A 25,110-nucleotide genomic window follows, 5' to 3' on the forward strand; every position below is an offset into this window, starting at 1 on the left:
AATTCCTCTTGGCATTTATATTCCAGTGAGAAGAGAGAGACAATAACTTAAAATGTAAGTAAAGTATGCAGGTATGTTAGAAGGGGCTAAGATCTACAGGGAAAAAAATTAAAAGGTTAAGAGGGATTTGGGGAGGAGTGACAGGAAGGTTTGCGATTTTTAAAACATCAATCAGGGTAGGTTTCACCGACAGACTAACATTTGAGTAAGAATTAAATGAGAAAGGACATTATCCAGGAGGATATCTGGGGAAGAGAATACAAGAAGAACCAGCCAATGCAATGGCCCTGAGGCAGAAATCTGCCCACTGTGTTCAAAAGCCAGGGAGGCTGTGATGGGGCCAGCATTCCAACATCAATCCTGCTGTAGCTATACGATGAAAAGAGAAAATTGAGAACGAGAAGGAAAATTTCTAGAATTTCACAGTTATCTAGGAACGAGGAGAAGGGTCTAAGCTGCAGCTTGGTCATTATCAATGAAAAGAATGGAATGTGGACATGTTTCCAAGGTCCACTCCACCAGAAAACAGTCCTGACTCGACCTTCAGCGTAGATCCATTGCTGCCCCTTACACAAGCCCTCATTCATCTGGCCTGGATTATTCCAGTGACCTCCTTGCTGCTTGCCCTAATTCTATCCTTGCCCTCTACACTCTATTCTCAACAGAGGAATCCTGTTAAAACTCAAGTCACACCACAGCACTTCTGCTATCAGAACTTGCAATCAGTCTTCTCTGTCCCCACAGTAAAACATGAAGTCCTTATGATTGCCTAGAGGGCCCCAGAGGGTGGCCCCCTCCTTTCCTTTCTAACTACATCTCATATTCTCCCCATAGCTAACTCTCCTCCAGCTCTGTGAGGAGCTCTTCAGAGCACAGACCCACTGTGAGGCCTTCTACAGAGGCCAGTCTCCTCGAGTGCCTACCGATGCCCCAAGACCACGCCCTTCCCACTTCTGCTCCCCATCCGCCCTCCCTTCTCTCCATGGCCCTAAATGTTAAGGCCTTGTAGGACAGATCCCCTTCCTCTATGAAGCTTCCTAGGATGGTCTGACTCACACCAATTTCTACCTCCTTAGGATCCTGTGGCCTTCAGCACCCACACCATTTATCTCAGCCCTTCAACTGCTCCACATCATAAGGGCCCAACTAGACCATACGTCACCAAAGAACAAGCGCCACCCCTTATGCTTCTCAGGCCCTGAAATACTGACAAGGAACATCACAGCAAAACATGCGAGAGTACAATGTTTTAATTTTTTAATGTGTTTCCAACACATTAAAAGTATGGGGGCATTCACAAAGCTCTACATTTCTGCCTTCTCTTGATGTATCAGCAGATCATGCTACACTGGAGCCTCATTCCTGAACAGCAGAAGCGAGAAGCTGAGCAGTAGCTGTGCCCTTTTTCTCCACTCTATGCCCAAGTTCACTGGTTTACTTTCTGTTGGGTCCCTGTCTTGTCGGCATTTGAGTTTGCTATCCTTGTATTAGGTATTGATTACCCTGAATTTTTAAATTATCAGATTCTTTTGGGAAGTGAGTATGTACTGAAGATAATATCAGTTTTTCCTCATTTATGATATCAATTGACAATGGTGGTGTTTTAGACTTTTCTATATTATAAATATCAATTACATACAAACACATACATATACATACATAGATATGTATTTTAGAAACGGTCCCCTTAATCTCCCTAATAGATTAAAATTCCTATACTATGGTTCACATACCTTGAAATATAGGGGTTATGATTCCCGGCATGACTAAGTTTAAGGTCAGATATCAGTACAGAAGTTATAAAGAGAAGGAGATATGGCAAAAATAAACATTACTGAGTCGGATGAGGTATTTAACAAACCATTTTAGGAAAATACGTTTCTAAAATTCTTATGAAATTAGAAAAATAACACTGTTTACTGATTTTTAAAAATAAAACTTCGGCCGGGCACAGTGGATCACGTCTGTAATCCCAGTACTTTGGGAGGCCAAGGCGGGTGGATCACCTGAGGCCAGGAGTTCAAGACCTGTCTCTACTAAAAATACAAAAATTAGCCAGGCATGGTGGCACACACCTGTAGTCCCAGCTACTCAGGAGGCTGAGGCAGGAGAATCACTTGAACCCAGGAGGCGGAGGTTGCAGTGAGTCAAGACTGCGCCACTGCACTCCAGCCTGGGCGACAGAGCAAGACCCTGTCTCAAAAATAAATAAATAAATAAATAAAAAGTAAAAATAAAACTTCAAGTATTCCATATGAAATATGGATAAAGGTTAGCACAATGCCTTTCTTCTCCAGACTACCATTATCTACATTGTAAAAAAAAATTTCCATCTTCGTATCTATTACTACATTTCAGCACTCAAACTAAGCCAAAGGAGGTAAATCACGTCATAGAAAAATGAACACAACAGTTTCCAGACAAGCCTATCAAGAGTTGAAGAGTTAAGCAGCTATTGCTACCAGAAGAGTTTAGAGGAATCATCTCCTTTGACCTGTGACCTTTGTCTAAGGGTTTTAATTAAGAGAAAAGCAAAATCTGGACACAGAAGTCAAAAGATATTTAAAAAGTCACCCTGGCTTTATCTGTGCATCAGTCATTACTTCAAGTCCAAACAGGCAGGCCTTTCTTAGCAAACAGCTTTCCTGATTAGCAATCAGATTCTGGAGGCTTCCATGGCCACCTCCAGCCCTGCAGTCTGAAAAGCAAATACAATTCAGTCCAAAGCTCCTTTGAAAGCAAACAAACTAAGCATAAAGGTAGTACACCTTCAAACACACTTCAGCAAGATTGAATTCATTGTCCTTCAAATTACATTTAGGAAATATCTTTTTCCTTTCTATTTTTCAACTCAATGTTTTAATTAATAAGCTTTCCTGAGAACATTTGCTATCTATATGCTTTACCACTCTCCCCACAAAAATTGCTTACTTCCTCTGAACTCCCAGAGGACAAGAAAAACTGACAAATGAACATTAGAAAAAAATTGCAATATTTTAAAAAACACTTAGTAAGGTTTTATAAAATACATTAAAACTAAAGCAAAATGATACATAATCATACTGCTCAGCTATCCCGATTTTTTTTTAAAGGAAAGAAAAATAAGTGAACATAGTTAGAAAATTCAAATACAGAAAAGGAAGAAAAAGTTTTCCAGTTTATTAACAGTTGTACTGTACATCTTTTTCAGGGAAAAAATGCATACACCAGCATATATACCTTTTTTAAAAAAATTATACAAAAGGGAATGGTAATCACATTGATTCCACAAGGCATTTTTTTCATTTTTTATATATATGTACACGTAAGTGTGTATATATATCTTATAAATCTTTCCAAAGGAGCACATATACAGAACTACTTCATTCTTTACAAATATGCTACAATATATCATATAAATATCTTGGCATAGTTTTAAGTGAACATATTTATGAAATTGCTGGTGATTTTAAGTTCTGAAATACATCACCAAATTGCTTTTGAATTGTGTCTATTTCAGAAGATAATTTAATCTCAAACAGAAGTCCCTTTTTTGCATGTGCTGTAAGTATCACAACTGACCTGCTGTGCCTCAAACTGCATCTCAGAACTGCTAGACAATCAACCCCTAGCAGACCAAGTCAAGCTCTTCTAGACAACACAGACTCCGTGAATCAAACCAGAAATGTCTCTAAAAAGCTGGAGGTTGGCAATCACAGCTTTGGAAAGGGTTCTGTATAGCTTAACCTTTCCGTTTGTTAGTTTCTGTACTTTGTGTCTAAGAGGCAGACACAGCGACAGGAAAAGGAAGAAAGGGATTAACATCTACTAGGTACTTAACTAAGAATGCTACCAGGTGAGAATACTAGAAAAGCAACAGATTGACCAGAGTCTCAAACCATCATAGAGGTAAACACCTTGGTCCCTCTCTCCCCACTGAAAAATTCTAGGCAGCTCCCAAACAAGGAGTGCAGAGTAAGGGGGAGGGGAAGCCAGGAATGTCCAAGGCTTATCTTCTTCCTTCCTTCTCTAAGCAGCTGCTTAGGAGTATCTGATTCCCCCAGCCACCAAAATACCTCTCAGTAATTCACAGCAAGTTCATGGAGTAGGTGGCTGGGCCACATACCTAGCTATAAAACCTAGGACACACTTTCCTTTTTTCTTTTTTTTTAGACAGTCTTGCTCTTTCACCCAGGCTGGAATACAGTGGCTCCATCATTGCTCACTAAAACCTTGACCTCCTGGGCTCAAGTGGTCCACCCACCTCTGCCTCTTGAGTAGCTAGGTTTATAGGCATGTGCCACCATACCTGGCTAATTTTTTTTTAAGTTAATTAATTTTTTGTAGAGATAGGTTGTCCTATGTTATCCAGGCTGGTCTGGAACTCCTGGTCTCAAGTGATCCTCCTGCCTCAGCCCCTCAAAGGGCTGGGATTACAGGTGTGAGCCATCGTGCCCAGCCAGGACAAACTTTTTAGGGCCGGGCGCGGTGGCTCATGCCTGTAATCCCAGCACTTTGGGAGGCCAAGGCGGGCTGATCACAAGGTCAGGAGATGGAGACCATCCTGGCTAACATGGTGAAACCCCATCTCTACTAAAAATACAAAAAAAACAATTAGCCAGGCGTGGTGGCAGGTGCCTGTAGTCCCAGCCCCCACCCCCCCACAAATAAAGAAAATATATAAAGAGAGTTTGCTCTGGGTAAACCACTTCATAGGCAGTGCTTTGATTTATACAAGTATATCATGGAGTTTCGGAACATCTGGATTCAAATTTAAATTAGTGGGTGTAAGACTTGAACAAAAATCATTTGATCTCTCCAATCCTGAGCTTCTCTAAAACTGGGTAACACTGTCTCTGTCAAAGAACTGTTGTGAGGATCAAATGAAGTCTGCCCCCGCCTTGAGCCACTCCCATAAGATACTGAGAAAGTGCTTAGTACTTGGCAAACTGCACATGCAACCTCTCCCCAGAAGGACTTGCATTTTGGCTGTTTCCCTCAATAATACTGCATTTCGTTCCCTCCAGCAAACTACCACAGCTGCCCTCCTTACAGGACACTGCTAACTAGTTCACTTGGAATTTAACTGATTTGCACTGAAGTAACACAAATTCAACATTCCTTATCACTCATATGTTAATGACTGCTCAAGACCAGTGGTCATTTTCAATCCTATTTTAGAATAAACAAGGATCTAAAGTCCTGATTGGAACTCCAGACTTCTTATTTCTAAGAGAATTCATTCCTCAAGTCACTAATTACTGTCTTACTTTTCATATGCTCTGTGACATTTTAACCAGACACCAGAAAAAAAGCCACAGCAGTAACAAACTATATCCTTGAGCCCTCAAAAAAAAAAAATCACCCTTACAAACCCAAGCATAGCATGGTTACTATGATTCTAAAACCTGTCCTCAAAGGGCCTCAGATGCATGATGATTACATTCAAAACTATATTCTTTCATCCTTAAAGACAGTACACTAACAAACTGCACAGAAAGATTTTTTAATGCAAGCCAGACCAATGTTGATACTTGTTTTTTATAAATTATTATATGTTTTTTCATAGACACTATCCAAACCAGTAGACTATTTTTGTTTATGAATGAAGCCAAGGATCAATGATCAATGCTTATTTGAATAGATAATAATCAATTTGGAAATTTCAGAAACTTTGAATAGCTATCGTGTCATGCGTATAGATCTTATTTGGACAATATAATCAAATTAAACATTTTATGCATCACAGATCAGTATGAAACTGAGAAAGTACTGTTTGTTCTTGTATCAGTAATTATATTAAAATAAATGACTGTATGTCACTCACAGTATCTTTGAAAGCTGTTAAAGAAAACCTATACTTCACAGATTATTCAACATAAAAAAAGACAAGAAAAATATCAAAAGATATATTATTCCAAACTCTGTTAATGTATTTATCATAAACATCCTCATTACAGATGTATACAAAATTGTGGCTGTACTAAAGAAGCAAGTTCCAGGCACTCTTTTCTTTTCTAGACAGCATCTGGGTCTTGCTATGTTGCCCATGCTGGTCTCAAGCTCCTGGGCTCAAGCAATTCTCTTGCCTCAGCCTCCTGAATAGCTGGGACTACAGATACGTGCCACCACACCCAGTTCCCTGACACTCTCTTCATTCTGGTGTTGACTCGGTGAATGTGACTAGGTTGATCTGATTTTGCTTCATCTGCAAGCAAATGATCATAAATAGGCCAGAGTCTTCATGAATGTAATTGTACTACAACTCAAACTTCAGTGATTCAATCATTTTGAATCCCAACTTCAGCTGGCAAAAAGGCTCTATTCAAAGTAAACGATGGTTAAGAGGTTACTCTAACCCAGCCATACTTTGATTCAGCTCCCAAAAGAAAACAAGAATAAGAACACCTTATCTTTCCAGAACATTATACTACACTCCTCATGGAGTCATTCTGTGAATAGGTCACAAAGATGTTTAAAGGGGCAACAGAGAGAAAGAAAAGATTTAAAGAAGTGACTGGGTTAAAAGTTTCATAACACCTATTTCCAGGGACTTAGAGTTATAAATGAAAGCTTACTTATGGCTTTGACTTTAAATGAACAATAAAAAAGATAATTCCATGTTGCTCTATGGATATGTTTTTAGGAGGTGATATTATCAGTTAAAAGACTTCCCAGGAAAGTAAAAGGGCCAGGTAACACACATGTCAGTTGCCATCAAGCTGGTCTACTCAGGTTGAAATGAGAAGATTACGAAGAAAGCAGGAAGCAGATAAGCCATCCTGAGAACTGAGCCCTCCAGGAACCAGGACGCGTGGCTTGACCTACTAATGGCACTGCAGAAAACAGGTTCCAAATCTAATAGCATGACTGTAATCTCCAGTTAAAGCCCAGCAGCAATAGTCAGCTCAGCTATGTGCCAGAGAAGGGAAATGTCTCTGCATTTCACCAAGACTTACATTTAGATTTTTTTCACATTAAAAATAAGTCATGTCCCAAACAAAATTAGGAGTTTATTAGAAAACAAGAGAAAATGATCAACTAGATTCCAAACGTCACAATAAAGCACTGACTTTTAAACAATTTCCTTTTCAATGTTTATGCATCCATAACGCAGTTGTAACTAAAGATATATATATTTTGCAATCTTCACATTTCTAATATAATTATTTTAATGTCTTCACACTTAGCTATTCAGAATCATACTAATACAAAGATAAAAACAGAATAGGTAAATATAAAAATACAGCTAGCATTTTATACTACGAAAAATGTCCAATTTTCATAAAACATATACAACTACACTATGTTACCAAACACACGCAAGACATTTTAATTCATAGGTTTTCTATTTAGTAAAATAATAGTTTTGTGATATGAGACCCAATTCATGTTACCATTAATGAAAATACTTGAAATAATATGCCAGCCTTGTAAATCCTTCATTCAGTAGTTATTGGGAATGATTAAGACAGAGGTAATGAAAAACTTAATCTTTTTTTTTCCAAATGCAGAACAGGTATAAAAATGATTACCACCTTTATGAAAAACAAAGCACTGCTTAAAGTCATATATATAGTAATCTGGAAAATGCACTTTGATTGATTCCACATTGTCATCTACCATATTAGATTTCCATAATTACCCCAAAGAGAAAACACCAAATACTAGTACTCCAACACAGTGACTCATAAAGAACAGAGAGGAAAAGTAGCAAAGGTACAACAGTGTTTTTTAGTGAAGACACTGCATCTTAAGTCCAATTCTTGAACTAACTTTTTTCATAGAAAAATTGCACTGCAAAAACCAGTGTGGTACTAGCATAAGGACAGATGGTAAACCAAAGGCACAGAATTGAGAGTACAGAAAGAAAGCCCTTACATTGGTGGTCAATTGATTTTCTACAAAAAAAGTCAAGTCACTGGTTAGCCTTTTCTGCAAATGGTGCTAAGACCTATATGCAAAAAAATAAAAATAAAAAATCAACAAAATAAAATAAACATAGACCCAAACCTCACACCATACATAAAAATTGACCCCAAATGAATTAAACACCAAAATGTAAAGGGTAAAGCAACAAAAGTTTTAGAAAGAGCCTGGGCACACTGAGGCAGGTGGATCATGAGGTCAGGAGATCAAGACCATCCTAGCTAACACGGTAAAACCCCGTCTCTATCAAAAATACAAAAAATTAGCCAGGTGGGTGGCTGGCACCTGTAGTCCCAGTTACTCGAGAGGCTGAGGCAGGAGAATCACTTGAACCTGGCAGACAGCGGTTGCTGTGAGCCGAGATCACGTCACTGCACTCCAGCCTGGTAACAGAGTGAGACTGCATTAAAAAAAACACAAAAACTAAGTTTTAGAAAGAAACACAGAAACTTTTCATGAGCTTTGATTAGCCAGCCAAAGAGTTTTTAGAAACATCAAAATCATGAGCTTTGAAAGAAAAAACGAATAAACTGAATTTTGTTACAATTAAAAACTTCTGAGCACCAAACAACACCGTTAAGAAAATAAGTTTATACATACACACAGTTCCCCATATTGATGCAATTTATCAATGATTAAAATTTACAGTATTTCATTGTTGGGGGGAAAGACACCATTAAACAAGCCAGAGACTAGAAGAAAATATGTGCAAATCATATATCCTATAAAGAGCTTATATCAGACTATATACAAAAAGAAACAACCCAATATAAAAATGGGCAAAGGATTTGAACAGGTATTTCTCCAAAGAAGATACAGGAGTGACTAAGAAGCTCAAAGACTGAATAACTAAGTCAACTGTGAGAAGATAAATTTCATAATTATCATCTTTTATCCTTATCAAAAAGCTACATAACAGAATGATTTCACTAGAAACTCCAAAGCACATAACTTTGTATTTCTCACATCACACTCAAGTTTTCAAATCACTGCAAAAATAAATAATAATAACATCCAGATTGGACAAGAAATAAAACTATATCTGCAGTGACATAATCTGGTATATAGAAAATACTAGCAAAGTCATACACATAAAAAACTATCAGTACTGATAAACAGGTTCAACACGGTTGCAGGAAACAAGATCATTATACAGAAACCAACTGCATTTCTATACACTAGCTACAAATACTTTGAAAATAATTACTTTCTTAATTTATAAAGGCATCAAAAAGAGAAAAATACTTAGGAATAAATTTGATATGGAAGTATTAGACTTGTACCCTGAAAGCAATACAACACTGTTGAAAGATATTAAAGAAAACTGAAAGAAATGGAAACGTGTCCCATGTTCACGTATCAGAGCTCTTAATATTGATCTGCAAGTCAACATAAGAGCTCTTAATATTGAACTAGAAAGTCAACATAATCTCTATCAAAAGGCTGGCTCAACATTCAAGTATCAGTATCATCCATCCTATGAATAAGTTAAAGAAGAAAATCATGACCATATCAATAGTTGCAAAAAAGCACCCAACAAAAATCCAACACTATTTCATAATAAAAACTCTCAGCAACTAGAAATAGAGGGGAAATTTGTCAACTTGATAAAGAACATTCACAAAAAACCTAAAACTGACATCATATTTAATGGTGAGAAACTCAAATGAGTAAAAAATTTATCCACATGTCTATATAAAAACCTGCAAATTAATGTTTCCAGCAGTATTGTTCATAACTGCCAAAACTTGGAAGCAACCAAGATGTCCTTCAATAGGTGAATGGATAAAGTGTGGAACAACGATATAATGGAATATTATTCAGTGCTTTAAAAAAAATGAACTATCAATTCATGAAAAGACATGGAGGAAACTTAAATGCACATTGGTAAGTGAAAAAGCCAATCTGAAAAGTCTATCTATTGTATAATTCTAACTATATGACACTGTGGAAAAAGTAGAACTATGGGGCAAAAGATAAGTAGTGGCCAGGGGTTCAGGAAGAAGAAATGAACAGGTAGAACATGCAATTCTTTTAGGGCAGTGAAACTATTTTGTATGATACTGTAATGGAAATACAACTTATATATTTATGAAAGCTCATAGAACATACAACGCAAAGAGTGAACCTAATATAAACTATAGATTTTAGTAATGATAATGTATCAATATTGGCTCATCAATTATAATATACCACACTAATGCAAGATACTAATGATATAGGAAACTGGCAGTAGAAGTCACATGGAAACTTTCTGTACTTGCTGCAAAATCTCCCCCAAAAAACAGTGTAATTACAAAATATAATATTAATGAAAACTCTATCATTAAAAAGAGGAAATAAGTCTTTAAATTCATTTAATTCTTCTTAAAACAGAAAGCTGACTGAGGTTCTGGTGAGAACAGCAGCTGTTACCTTGTCGTGTTAAAACTAACTCCAGACAGCTTTCTGATAACCTCTCATTTGGCTAGGCCTTAAACAATTGTATTCAGAGTAAATAAACAAGATTCTACCATTACTAACCTCTGAAATTATCTTCATTATCTGCAATTTACTTTAACTATAGGCTCTGGAAAGCCTTCCCTTCTTTTAGACTCAAAAAGCAAGTAATTGAATTAAATCTATTTTTTAAATCTTTTTAATGTTTTTTAATGTTCCTAAGACTTAATCCTCTTCTACCTTGTTAAATAATCGCCCTCCCTGCTAGTCTACCACCCAACAGAATTCCTAATTCCATCTCTGTTCCCACAAAACTTTGTTCTTACCTCTAGAGATACATTGTCACACTGCATGTCAGTCATGTGAATACTTATCTGGCCTATCCCCTACACCAGGGGCCCCTGGTACCAGTCTGTGGCCTGTTAGGAACCAGGCTGCATAGCAGGAGGTGAGCAGTGGGCTAATGAGCACAGCTTCATTTGTATTTACAGCCGGTCTCCATCGCTCACATTACCTCCTGGGCTCTGCCCCCTGACAGATCAGTGGCAGCATTAGATTCTCATAGGAACGCAAATGCTATTGTGAACTGCACATGCCAGGGATCTAGGTTGCATGCTTCCTATGAGAATGTAATGCCTCATGATCTGCCACTGTCTCCCATCATCCCCAGATGGGACCACCTAGTTGCAGGAAAACAAGCTCAGGGCTCCCACTGATTCTACATTACAGTGAGTTGCAAAATTATTTCATTATAGACCACAATGTAGTAATAATAATAGAAATAAAGTGTACAATAAATGTAACGTGCTTAGATCATCCTGAAACCATCCCTGCCACCCCACTCGCTGTTTGGAAAAACTGTCTTCCACAAAACTAGTCCCTCACACCAAACAGGTTGGGGACTGCTGCCCTACACCATGAGCCCCTAAAGACAGGGACTATGCCACAGTCATTTTACACTAAGACCTCACTCCTAGAAGGTACCACCAATTGGGATGTTTTGGATGTAAGAGACAGACACCTAACTCAGATGAACTAGCTAAGTTGCCAAGAAAGTGAAACAGGAGATGCTGGGTTTAGGCACTGCTGAATTGCAGGCCAAAAATATGTGTGTGTGTGTGTGTGTGTGTGTGTCTGTGTGCACACGCGCATGTGTGCGTGTGCATGTGTGCATGTGCATACGAGTGTCCCTTCCCTTCCCACCAATCTCTTTTCCTCCATCTCCCTGCTTTGATTTCTCCTGTGTTGTCTTAATTTTCAGTAAGGTTTTCCCTAAGTCATAGAAAAACTGCCACTAGCAGCTCCAGCTTAACAAACTCACAGAAGGCAAAACTTCTTCAATAGTTGCAATAAGAATACTATGGCCCCTCCAAAGATGGTTGTGACCCTTTAGTCCATTTTCATGCTGTACCTGAGACTGGGCAGTTTACAAAAGAAAGAGGTTTAATGGACTTAAGTTCCACATGGCTGGGGAAGCCTCACAATCATGGTGGAAGGCAAGGAGGAGCTAGTCATGTCTTGCATGGATGCCAGCAGGCAAAAAAAGACAGAGCTTGCGCAGAGAAACTCCCGTTTTTAAAACCAACAGATCTCATAAGACTCATTACCTATCACAAGAACGGCACAGGAAAACCCTACCCCCATAATTCAATCACCTCCCACCAGGATCCTCCCATGACATGTGGGAATTATGAGAGTTACAATTCAAGATGAGATTTGGGTGGGGACACAGCCAAACCATATCACTGGCCACGCTTATGTTACATGCCCATAACTGAGTCAGCAGGGTCACCTCCTCTAACTACACAGGGTGAAAATGAAGCAAGAGCAATTGTCCAGGAAAAATCTGGATGATTTATTAAAAGATGGAGGAAAAGGATGCTGGGCAGACAAAGCCAACAGACATTCACTACTTCACAGATTCTGAAAGACTGTGACTCATTACTTTCTAGGGAGTATTTATTAGCTGCTTATGTAGAAAGCTGACTTACCCACTGAATGTCCAATAGAAATGGTCTGCAATGTCTGTCCCTGTACAATATATGTTTTCAAAATGAATTATTTCACTTTACTGCCTCATATGGGGTTATCCATGCTGTTTCATTCACCTGGCCCACAGTGAGAGCATTTGGCATTTATTTAAACACCTATGTTTTTCAGGACATTTCTCTTCCCCTGTCGTATATAAGTATCTTAATGCCAAATGCACACACTGCAGAAAATGAAATGTGTTGGTGGCTTTTGTTTGGGGAAAGATTAGAGTATATAAAATCTGGCCAAGCAGACTGGAGGCTCACAGCCAGAATTATCCCAACAGAAATGGCAGGTCTCCATGCCCCACCCTTCAAAGTTCGAAAACACAAATGAATGCAAGTCTTTGAAACTACAAATCCAACTCCATGAGGCTGGACACCGCTTTCTCCCCAAAATAAAGCCAAGACCATTGAAGTTGGCATAGGTGGCTTCTAGTTGTGGCTTCTTCCAATATTTGTGCCAATGTCCTTCTCTCTTCTCTGAGAGAGGAGAGGAAGATGAGAAAGAGGATAGGACAGAGGAGAGGAAAAGGAAGAGAAGGAAAGGAAGACATCATTACACTATACACAAAAGGCTATCAGCATGTATCTGCCATTTACACATGCTGGGACTCTCACAAATAACTGAAAATAATCATTTGGGGTGGTCTCCAAAATGAGCCTGGAAGGAACAAAACAACTTTTCCCTATCCAGCCCAATCCGCTTTATCCAGCCTCTCTTACTTATACCAACCTGATTTTGCTTAAATTATTGTCAGCCTCAGCTTTTCACAGGAGCTTTCTTTTATGGATTTTCCATCCAGCAAATGTTTCTGTTCCACGGCTGGGCAGATCCGACCACAGCATGCTTGGCTACAGACCACAGCAGCTCACCCACAGCAACTCCAACCTGGGGGGGCAAAGGCCAGAAGCCATTATAAGGACTCAAAGTCACCAACTTTCTCTCTCTCAAGGGCACATATTTGGCAGGATAACCTCAAACATGTTCCCAACGTTCAAAATCATTATAAACAGAGGCAACAGCTTACAAGGTATCCTAAAGGCAAGTGTGGGCTATTCTGAGGGGAGGATTGAAATATTTAATCATTTATTGAAAAGGTTTGGCCCAGTGATTATGCTCTGTTTGTGGGAAACTGAAAAGCCAGATGTTTTAATTAACCATGGAAAACACAAGCTACAACTAAAATTTCATGAACATACTGATCTGCCCCGTGGAAAACCACAGGAATGTTCTGGCAGGGCTCAGTCTGAATTCTTGGGACACAGAGGGCTGGAATCATTCCCCTTAGGAACTGAAACAGAAAATTAACTTGCTCAATATGCTTTAAAAAGTAAAGCGAAACCCAGATTGAATCTCAAATATAAAACATTACAGGACTTCAAAGGGCACCACAAAAAGACACATAAGTGGGGGCTATAAAAAAATTCTAATGCGGTTCAGGATTTAGAATATATTTACATTGCAATATGAATGGTGTAATAGAAAATTTTATAGGCTACATAATCCAAAGGGGAAACGAATAATCTTTCATTTCCTAATAGAGGAAATTATATATGAAACCAACATTCAACAAGTAAATCATAAATATTATCAAACGTATAACATAACTGGGCAAAAGGAATCCCTTAAGTATCCTGCTGCCAAACATGTGGCCTAGCCCACAGGCGCTACCATGCTTTAGCTAGAGGAATCAGGGCTTAAGGAAAAACAGTGTGGAAATAACTTATGCTCACTGGTGGTGCAGCTAGCAATTCTGGCACAGAAAACTCAATGAGGGAATCTTATGAAAGCAATTAGTGAACAATAAGAGCTAATAGATTAAGAAGTCTTCATTTGTTAATTATAGTAACAGTTATGACGACATCTGTATATGCCAAATATTGAAAGTCTATTCAAGAGGGGACAGGACAAATGTTATTTTCAGATACTGGGTCCACAGTTGTATTTCTGTAAATCAAAACAGTCCTCGTCACAAGTGTGCTAAGCATAACATTACATTAATCTCTACCTTCAGTTGAAACCTCAGTCCCAAAAATCATCTCGAAAGGAACAGCAGAAAAAAAGCAAGATATCAAGTTATATATGTATGGTATGATCCCAATTTTGTTCTACAAACTGAGTGCATATAATCTAAAGACACCTAAGTGTGAACAACAGCACTTTTGGGTTATGGAATGGGAAGCTATTTGTATTTTCTTTCTAGTATTTTCCAAATTTTCTACAATTAACATGTATTTTAAGAGAATTTTTAAATAAGGGATTTAAGACTGCAGGAATACAAATCAGAAATGGGGTATCTATGCTATATTAGCCTGATCTTTGGTCTGCCTCTTATCTGAACAGAGCTAACAAATGAAGAAGTATTTATCTGATCACAGAAGTTCTTAATTTACACGTTCAAAACCCAAGTGTCCAGTAACACTTCCAGTGATGAACAACACTTTCCTAGAAATAAAAAATTCTTTTTTACTCTGCAAACTTGCCACAGACAGAGAACCATAGTTGTTTCCCTCCCTCACCTATCGCATCCAAATTTCTCTATCACTGGCCATGCCATAAAACTGTCACTAAGTTAAAAGAACGGGCTGGGCATGGTGGCTTATGGCCTGTAATCCCAGCAATTTGGGAGGCTAAGGCCAGAGGATCACTTGAGCCCAGACGTTCAAGACCAGCCTGGGCAACAAAGAGAGGCCTTGTCTCTACAAAAATTTAAAAAATTAGCTGGGCATGTTGGCACATGCCTGTGGGCCCAGCTATTTAGGAGGCTGAGGTGGGAAGGTCACTACAGCCTGGGAAGTCGGGGCTGCAGTGAGCCATGTTCACGTCACTATACTCCAATCTGGGAGACAGAGTGAGACCTTGTTTCATATACACAAATAAATTAAATAAATAAAAGAATGCCTCCTGGTGTTACCTACTCACAGGAGCAGGGCCCTTAATGACTCCTGGCACACTCATTTCTGATGCTCTTGGCATCCTGAAAAACACAAGACACAGTGGTGGAATCTTTACACTGGGGCCTTGGCAACCCATTGCTCTAATAAGCCCGTGCCCAGAGAGGTAAAATGTCTTTCCCTCAGCCACACAGCCAGCAAAGCAGGAATGAGAGTCCAGATCATTTGCCTCCACTTTGACCAAGTGCTCTTTCCACCACTATGACATTTCAGCATGAACTCCTGGAAATAAACTTTGTACAAATCACGTGCAGGTATTAAATTCATACCAGCAAAACCAGAAGAACAAGACAGAAATTTATTCTACCAAAAATGAAACGCATGCAGGAGAAAAAGTGAAGACTCAATCCTAGGCTAAAAAAGACACAGCTTTGCCTAGAACATGTTCAACTGAAGAAACAATGAGTGCACTGTGCTTGGGCAGCAGGTGTCCTGAACAGAAACTGCCTATCATACCGAAAGCTTTCTGGTCCTAGCACTGGCCCTGTTGATAACACTACAGTCCCACTGTTCAAAGAAGAACAAAAGGCTTTCAACAAGATAAAACTACACCTGCACCAAGCCACCTGTGAGAGACAGGAAAGATGCATGCACCAGTGTTAGAAATAATAAATGTCTGAAGGCATCAAGTCTGGCCTCTTACTTCCAAAATGACCCAAGTCTTAAGGGAAAGACATTAGTGGTTTCAAAAATTAAGAGATGCCAGGCACAGTGACTCATACTTGTAATCCTAGCACTTTGGGAGGCCAAGACAAGTGGATTGCTTGAGCCCAGGAGTTCGAGACCAGCCTGGGCAACATAGTGAGACCCTATCTCTACAAAAAATTTTAAATATTAGTCCAACATGGTGACTCATGCCTGTAATCCTAGCACTCTGGGAGGCTGAAGCAGGCAGATAACTTGAGGCCAGGAGTTCAAGACCAGCCTGGCCAACATGGCAAAACCCTGTCACTTCTAAAAATACATAAATTAGCAAGGCATGGTGGCACACGCCTGTAATTCCAGCTACTCAGGTGGCTGAGGCAGGAGGATCACTTGAACCCAGGAGGAGGAGATTACAGTGAGCTAAGATAGCAGCACTGTACTCCAGCCTGGGCAACAGAGTAAGACTGTCTCAAAAAAAAAAAAGCTGGGCATGATGGCACATGCCTGTGGTCCAGCTATTCAGAAGGCTGAAGTGGGAGGATTGCTTGATCCTGGGCAGTTGAGGCTGCAGTGAGCTGAGGTCTCACCACTGCACTCCAGCATGGGCAAGAGAACAAGACCCCGTCTCAGAAAAAAAAGAAATAAAGAAAACAATACAGTCACTAATAATTAAAATAATCCTAATCCTTCATCGCTTATGTCCACACAGCCTTGGAGTAAGAGCAGGCTTTTTTCTCTCTTCTTCAAGATTATTTCTTTGAAACATTGCTTACTTCCACTTTTTGTGTTACATCTACCTATGGTATCCACGCCACACCAATCAGAAACCCAGGAGTCTCACAAAATGGGAATAGCCTGAAAAGCCAGGGGAGAGAGGAGGACAGATGGCAATGACAAACTCAGAAACAATCCCTGAAAGGTCTTTATTGAGCTCCCTTCTCGTCATCCTTTCCCGACTGTGCATCAGGGCAACAAAGGCATGAACTGTGAGGCTGCTCATAAAGCCGCGGCCTGGGCTGATGTGATCTGGCTTTGTGAAAGCCCGAACAAACACAATGGCTCTGTCCCGCCTCAACTGAGAAGTCAGGTGCTGGGTGAAAAAAGAAAATGCTTTTTCTCCACCCAAAACCACTTCTCAAATCCCTACCATATATTCCCGTGACGGATCCTCAAGGCAACACAATGTCAGCAGTTTATTTATTCCCTTTGATGCCTCAGTTCTAACAGTAAACATTAATGTCTGCAGCAGGCAAACGGAATCAGGGTCTTGTTGGTATTTCACAATGAAATCATAGCTTTGTGGTGAGTATTGTTCCAGTAACACCTTAAAGTCATTTGTAAGATAATGAGGGTAAGTTTAAATGTAGCAGTCTGATAAAATAACCTCTAACCCAAGAATCACAAAGTAGATTAAAGCTTACTGAAGTCACCAAATTATTTTTCTCAACAGAAGACTAAACAGAAATGAGAACTGGATTTGATTCATAGATTCTGAAATCCTTTTTTATTCAAAACCTTGGTCATATGTCAGTTGGTCTTTGGCCTCCGTGAATGGATCTGGCAAAATGTGCACCCAGACACTGCCACCATTTGAGGATCTTCAATGTTTGGCCAGCTTTTTTTTTTTTTTTTTTTTTTTTAAATGAGGAGTTTTCCTCTTGTCTCCCAGGCTGGAGTACAGTGGCACAATCTCAGCTCACTGTAACCTCCACCTCCTGGGTTCAAGCGATTCTCCTGCCTCAGCCACCCAAGCAGCTGGGATTACAGGCGCGCACCACCACACCCGGCTAATTTTGTAGTTTTAGTAGAGACAGGTTTCACCATGTTGGCCAGGCTGGCCTCAAACTCCTGACCTCAGGTGATCCACATGCCTCAGACTTTTTGTTTTTACTAATGTCACAGGGAAGGTCTCTCCTTTTCAAGCCTGATTCCAGAAATATCCACCAAGCCAATTCAACACAGCTGAAATTTCTATGTCAAAATGACCAGGCAGACAAGGCAAGAAGGAACACACTGGAGCCCACTCCTCTAGGGCTGTGAAAATTTGTTTAATTTTGGGAACCATTGATTTACTGCATTAACTTACTTTAAAAAAAAAGTATTGGAATATTTTTATTATAAAAATTAGATTTACAGTATTGATAAATTTACAGGTTAAAATGTCTGGGAAAGAAGAATATAAATTGTTTGAAAGAATGAGGGCTCGTTAAAAAAAATTTTTCTTTCAAAAAGAATCTATCACAGGTAACCAAAAAAGAACTATTATGAAAACCGAAACTGGCATCCAACAAAGTCTGTGACTGATAACCTTAGGGCAGTTTGGAAAAGGGTTCATGTAATAACTTTCCCTGTAGGATTTCAACTAGGGGAAGGCAAATATTAATTAATTAATAGGTTCACTAATGTTTTTAAAGCTGTTCTGAAACAAGGGATGAAGAAATTAACAGATTTAGAGGTTGTGGTTCCAGGTCTGCTACTTATGACCCAAGGATAACTAACAGCCTCTTTAACCACTGTTCCATCATCTATAAAACTAGGATGATACTATTAGCCAACCTCATGGGGCTGTCAACCATTCAAACTGAATATGAAAGCATTATTGAAACTATAAAGCACTATATTCATCCAACAAATATTTACTAAGAAACCACTATGCTGCTAGATGTGGCATTACCGATACAACCATGAACACTAAGACATAGCTCTTTCTGCACGGACTGACTCTAAGGGAAGCTGTGATCCGTGGGAAGGCTCAGGGGGCTAAAGGAACATGCAGGCGGCACCTAATCGGAATTCCAGACAAACACCAGGTATTGTGACGTTCCCAATACTTCTGGAAGGAAGTTTATCAGTGAAAAGTGATAGTGTCATTTTTAATTTTGGTTGCTTGTTAGCTCATTCATTTAGTACATTTTTTTAGCGAGCAATCACTATGTATCAGGTACCATTCTAGGTGATGGAGACTGGCACTAAAAAGAAAATTTCTGCTTTAATGGGGCTGACATTTTGGTCATTATTCATCTGTAGGAAATATAAAATACATATAGGAAATAGAAACGAGCAGCAATGCTACGTCTGCTTCAATACAATGGTTTTTTTAACCAAAGTATCCATGCAAAAGTGTTAAAAGGAATATTCTAACTGATCCGTATATAGTAAAATATTTTATTTCTTATTTTAATCTCCAGGCCACATTTTACAATATACCAAATAACTACCACCATATGAAGGGCGCTCTGAGGTTTGAGGGATTACAATTTATGTGTCTTGGCATACAATGGAACACTCTCCAACACTTTTTTTTTACCCCAGGAAAAAAGAACACATGCTGAAATTCATCCAGTAATAACCCCAGTTTTACCACGGGGAATATCAATTATTTTAGAAGTGTTTCCTGTAGTCATTATTTTAAAGAGTAAAAAAAAAAATTAAATTATTTTAGAAACTAAACTCAAGTTCAACTTTAACGTGCCAAAAGTCTGTCTTAGCAAAGTTTCTTTTTTAAAAAAAAAATTTTATTTAATTAAAAGTCCTGAGAACTAAGCTATGCAGGACATGTCAGCCCTGCTGTACAAAAAATTCAATATGAGATGGAGGGGAAAGGGCTGAGGAAAGGGGGGAGAAAGAAAGAGAAGGGAAGGCACAGACGTTAAGATCTACACATTAATCTCTAATAATCTGAAAATCCATGCACTCAACAACACTAAAAGCCAATGTTCAAAATACTGCATAAAAAGGATGAATATCTAGGTAAAAGTGACCAAGATGTTACTCAACTCCAGAGCAACGGTTCCCAAACCTGGGGTAATATGATTTGACTGTGTCCCCACCCAAATCTCATCTTGAATTGTAGCTCTCATAATCCCCATGTGTCATGGCAGGGACCCCGTGGGAGGTAACTGAATCACTGAATCATGGGGGCAAGTTTTTCCCATGCTGTTCTCATGATAGTGAGTAAGTCTCACGAGATCTGATGGTTTTATAAGAAGCAATTCCCCTGCACACACACTCTTTCCTGACACCATGTAAGATGTGCCTTAGCTCCTCCTTTGCTTTCCACCATGACTGTGAGGTCTCCCCAGCCATGTGGAACTGTGAGTTCATTAAACTTCTTTCTCCTTATAAATTACCCAGTCTTGGGTATTTCTTCATACCAGTATGAAAATGGACTAATACACTGGGGTTCTTACATAAAATACAAAGCCCAAGTACTCTGCATCATTTTTCAACTGTTCCCAGATGATGCTAATACAGCCATGGTTGGGAACCACTGATTTACTGTATTTTACTTAATGAGAAAAAGTATTGGAATATTTTTATTATAATAATGGGCAACTGTTTTGCTAAGGGCTTTTCATTAATCTTCACACCCATCCTGAGGTAGGAAGTGTTATTTGCCTTCTTTTAAAAGGAGAAACTCGAGCATGAAAAGGTCAAATAACTTGACTGGTGTTACACAGCTTTTAAATCAAGGGCCTGGGGTTTTAATCCACGTCTTATCCGTCCTATATTTTCTTAGCATTCTGATCTGGTGAACTTTAGCAAGCTAACAGACTTTCTTCCACTCTAGTCTAAGGAAGTTATATGACTACTCATCTTATTAATATACCATAGGCATTAACGTTTTCTGAACTTAAATCCCCAAATTTACCAATAAATTGTGTAATTCAAGAGGATGTGAAAAACATGTATTAAGTGTTGTCTATTTAGAGCATTGGGGAAGTAGCAGGTTAGATGTCTAGTTATTTTGATTAACTTCCAACTTAAGATTAGTAAAAGGCATGCTTCCGGTCTCAGGGAATAAATGTTCCTTCATCAAAACTAGACTACCTAGAAAGAAGCTGGAAACGGTGAAGTCTAGATCATTAGGAATTATTGCCAAAGCTAACACCTTTTCACAATTCCATGCTGTCATTAGTGTCATTCCTTCTATCTATACTGCCCTGCCCTACTACTCTGTCAATTCTTCATTCCTCAAGGTCCAGCCCAAATATTACTGCCCTCATGAAGCCTTCCCCAATATAGCAACAGAAATAATTCCCGAAGGCTTTGCAATTTTCATTGCTTCTCCTATCATACATAGCAGGCTGATGTTCATTTCAGTAATATATATGCCTTATCCTGAAAGAATCTCTACAACATCTCACCTCCTCATCGTTTTTTGTTTGTTTGTTTGTTCTTGAGACAGAGTCTCATTCTGTTGTCCAGGCTGGAGTGCAATGGCCCGATCTCAGCTTACTGCAACCTCCACCTACCAGGTTCAAGCGATTCTCTTGCCTCAGCCTCCTGAGTAGCTGGGATACAGACAACCACCATCATGTCAGGCCAATTTTTGTATTTTTGGAGGGACGCAGTTTCACTATTTGGCCAGGTTGGTCTTGAACTCCTGACCTCAGGTGATCTGCCCACCTTGGCCTCTCAAAGCGCTGGCCCAGACCTCTCCCAATCTACTGCACCACAACTCTTGGACTTCTGTGCCCCTAACATTCTAACTCCATACTGCATCCATGCTCAGGAGACACATTTCTTTACATTTTCATACAGGTAATCTTGAGGTGTGTCTTACCTTTTTTTAATGGCATTTTAAAGATGTGGGGCAATGTTTATCTTAAAATTGTTAACATATAATGGTGGCTCTTACAAAGATGCCATCTTACAGTCAACGCATTGCAGAGACTATCTTAGTGCATCTTCCCTTCCACTGCTCTACAACAGTGCTGTTCAACAGAACTTTCTTCAATTATGGAAATGTTCCATATTTGTATTGTTCAATACAATAGCCACTAGGCACACGTGCCTTGAAATGCAGCTAACTAGCATGACTGAGGAGCTAAATTTTTAATTTTATTTAATTTTAATTAATGAGATTTATCTACATGTTTACCAGTTTATTTCTTCATCATTCCTTTTTGCATCTCAGCCCTTCCTCCTGGAATCTCTCCTTCCGGAAGTATATCCTTTAAGAAGTTTCTTAGAAAAGATCTTCTGTGGTAAAATCAGGTTTAGGTTTTTCTGAAAGCGTATTTTGCTTTTTCCTTGAATGACAGCTTTTTTGGCATACAATCAATATTTTCTTTTAGCGTTTTGAAGATATTTTTCCACTAATTTCCAGCTTCCATTGTTGCTGTTGGGAAGTCAGCTCTCAGTCTGATAAACAATCTGCCTTTTTTTCTGGCTGTTCTTAAAGATGGTCTTCTTATTTTTTTTTAAGTGAATTAAAGTTTCTTTATGTCTAGTATGAATTTTTTTATTTATATGTTGTGCTTCCCTTATCGGCCCATAAATTACTTAGATTTAAGGAACATGGCCATTTATGTAATTCATAAACTCTCTCTGGAAATTATATATACATTAGATCTTCAAATAGTACTCCTAACCATTTACTCTTATTATCTTTCTGGAACTCAGAAGAGATCTCGTCACGACCGTTATATCCTTCAACTACTTTCATGTTTTTCTTCTCCCTTATGCTACTTTCTGGTTAATTTCTTCAAACTTTTTTTCTAGTTCATTTTTCTAGTTCACCTATTTCTAATCTAATTCATTTAGTTTTTATTTCAACAGTTCTAATATTTCCTTAGGTCTTGGCTTTCCAAATCTGCCTGGTCAATTTTGCATTTAGTTGTGATTACATGTTTTCTTTCTTAAAATATTTCATACCTAGTAATTTTATATTCTATATCAGATAATTCTAATATCTGAAGTCCTTAGGGTTCTAAATCTATTGTTTTTCACTTGTTTCTTTTTTTTTTTTTTTTTTTTTTTCTTGAGATGGAGTCTCACTCTGTCACCCAGGTTGGAGTACGGGGCGCAATCTCCGCTCACTACAAGCTCCGCCTCCTGCGTTCACACCATTCTCCTGCCTCAGCCTCCCGAGTAGCTGGGACTACAGGCGCCCACCACCAACCATGTCCGGCTAATTTTTTTTGTATTTTTAGTAGAGACGGGATTTCACCGTGTTAGCCAGGATGGTCTCGATCTCCTGACCTTGTGATCTACCCACCTCGGCCTCCCAAAGTGCTGGGATTACAGGCATGAGCCACCGCGCCCAGCCTTCACTTGTTTCTGATGACTCGCACTCCTGATGGCTTGTTTTCTTGTAGGACTGGAGATCTTTGATTCTGAATGCCGATTTGATTGATGTTAGTCAGGAAAATCCTAAGGTCTAAAGTGAAGATGCCTTCCTCCTGAAAGGATCTGCACTTGCTTCTGCCAGAAGCCAAAGGGCACTATCTTCCTAGAGCCACTTTAGCTCCTCTTACAAATAAGTACTGGTGGAATGCAGGCTCTTATACCTTGCCACTGACCCAAGACTTAGTCTCTAACCACAATGGTGATATTAGAGGTGGAGTATTCCTTATCCACAATGCTTGGGACCAGAAGTGTTTTGGATTTCAGACATTTTCAAATTTTGGAATATTCTGCAGAATATATACTTGCTATGCCTTCCTAATCCAAAAATTATGAGCATTTTCCTTTGAGTTTCATGCCCATACCCCAAAAGCTTCAAATTTTAGAGTATTTTCAATTTTAGATTTTCAGATTAGGGATGTTCAACCTGTAGCATTTGCTCTTCAGGTAACCTATCTTTTGTGTTTGCTTACACATAAAGCTTGGGTTTTACCTTACCCTTTGATGCTTGGTTGAACTACTTGAAGTGAGAGACTTTGGAGATGTCTTAGTTCTTGTGGTCTCAGAAATACATTAAAAAATGTTTTATCCAGAATATAATGCTTTAGTGGAAAAGTGTGTTATTCAGTCTACCGTACTGCTAGGAACCTAAGCAGTATTAGTCTTAAAACTAATCATCTTCTCCCAAAACCTACTTTTCCTCCTTTGTTACACATTTTGCTAAATGGCACCATTCACTCTCACCCAAATCTGCAACCCAAAATTACAGGTACCAGTGACCCTTCTCTTTCCTCTACTATCTCATCTGTAACTAGGCAACAAGTCTGGAAATCTTACCGATCAAAAGTAGGTTTCCATTTATGTTTCTGATCTTGGCACCTAGTAGTACAATCTTAATCTTCAAGGCCAAGTCAAGATAAATGAGGCAGAATTAAAACCTAAATCCTGCATTCTTACTAAATGAAGGAGCTTTAATATGAAGGAAGCATAGAATACAGGAAAGTGGAGGAATTGAGTTTCACGCAGATCTAAAAAGAACTGGCACTCCGGCTGTCAGAAACATAATCACATTTTCAAGGAGGGGTTTAATTTTAGTGAAACAAAATTATCTGTCATGATAAATTAATATTAATTTGAATTTTATTGGTTTTGTAGTTTTGTTTGAATTTGCTCTATAAATCTATCACTGCTTTACAGTTAAGTAAGAGCTAGACGCGTAAGGAGTTTATACCTAGTTTATATTGAAGCTCCTTCATAATAAAAATATTTATTACTGAGGATTTGTGAGAAATGTTTCCTCTAAATAGAGGTCCATAAATTACTGAGATTTAAAAAACAATGCTCTTTATATACTTCACCACCCTTGATACATTTATCATTCTCTCCATAAATGAATGGAGAGAAATGGAACACAATCGCACATGCAAGAAATCATTTGCTAAACTCCAATTTCTCCCCAGTTCTCCAGCTGTTTGAATTATGTCATTACTGATTAACCTTTGGAGGCAGCAGGCCTTGTTTTTTTCCTCCAATAGAGACGGCTTCTAATAGGAAAGATGACTGGAAACACTTCTCTGCCCAGCTCCTACCATTATACCCGCTTCTACTAGAATTTGTAAAATAACACAAATGTACCTGGCAATAGTACAACCAATCAAATGCCTCCAACAAAGGATGGTCCTTGCCTTAAGGAAGTCCATTTCCTGGTTGCGTTTCCATAACCAGGAATTTTGGGAAATATGGCATTGTTTTTCTGAATGAGTAAAGAAACTACCAATCATTTCTTTTAAACTTCTAGATTTTTATTCTCTATGGACTGTAAACTTTCACATCTTCATTTTAAAAGTCCTGTGCCATAATTTTACCCTACAATTCCTGTCTCCCTGAAATGTGTAAAACCAAGCTGTAGCCCAACTCTCTCATACACACTTTATCAGGATCTCTTGAAATTGTGTAACCTAGACCACAGTCACTTATACTGGTTCAGAATAAACCTCTT

General features: G+C 38.8%; 1 protein-coding gene across 37 annotated transcripts in view; it reads right to left on the bottom strand.

Moving 5' to 3' along the window:
* The window catches only part of APBB2 (amyloid beta precursor protein binding family B member 2), a 401,712-nt gene that overhangs the window by 315,685 nt on the left and 60,917 nt on the right, over positions 1-25,110 (bottom strand). For 27 of the 37 annotated variants that reach the window (XM_063808776.1, XM_063808767.1, XM_063808773.1 and 24 more), the window contains one exon: positions 13,114-13,269. The exons of the other annotated variants lie outside the window; for them this stretch is intronic. The gene's annotated coding sequence lies outside the window, so the exon portion shown is untranslated. The remainder of the gene's footprint in view (positions 1-13,113; positions 13,270-25,110) is intronic. 37 annotated transcript variants of the gene reach the window in all.

This window comes from Pan troglodytes, chromosome 3, assembly GCF_028858775.2.
Source record: "Pan troglodytes isolate AG18354 chromosome 3, NHGRI_mPanTro3-v2.0_pri, whole genome shotgun sequence".
In the NCBI taxonomy this organism is placed as follows: domain Eukaryota; kingdom Metazoa; phylum Chordata; class Mammalia; order Primates; family Hominidae; genus Pan; species Pan troglodytes.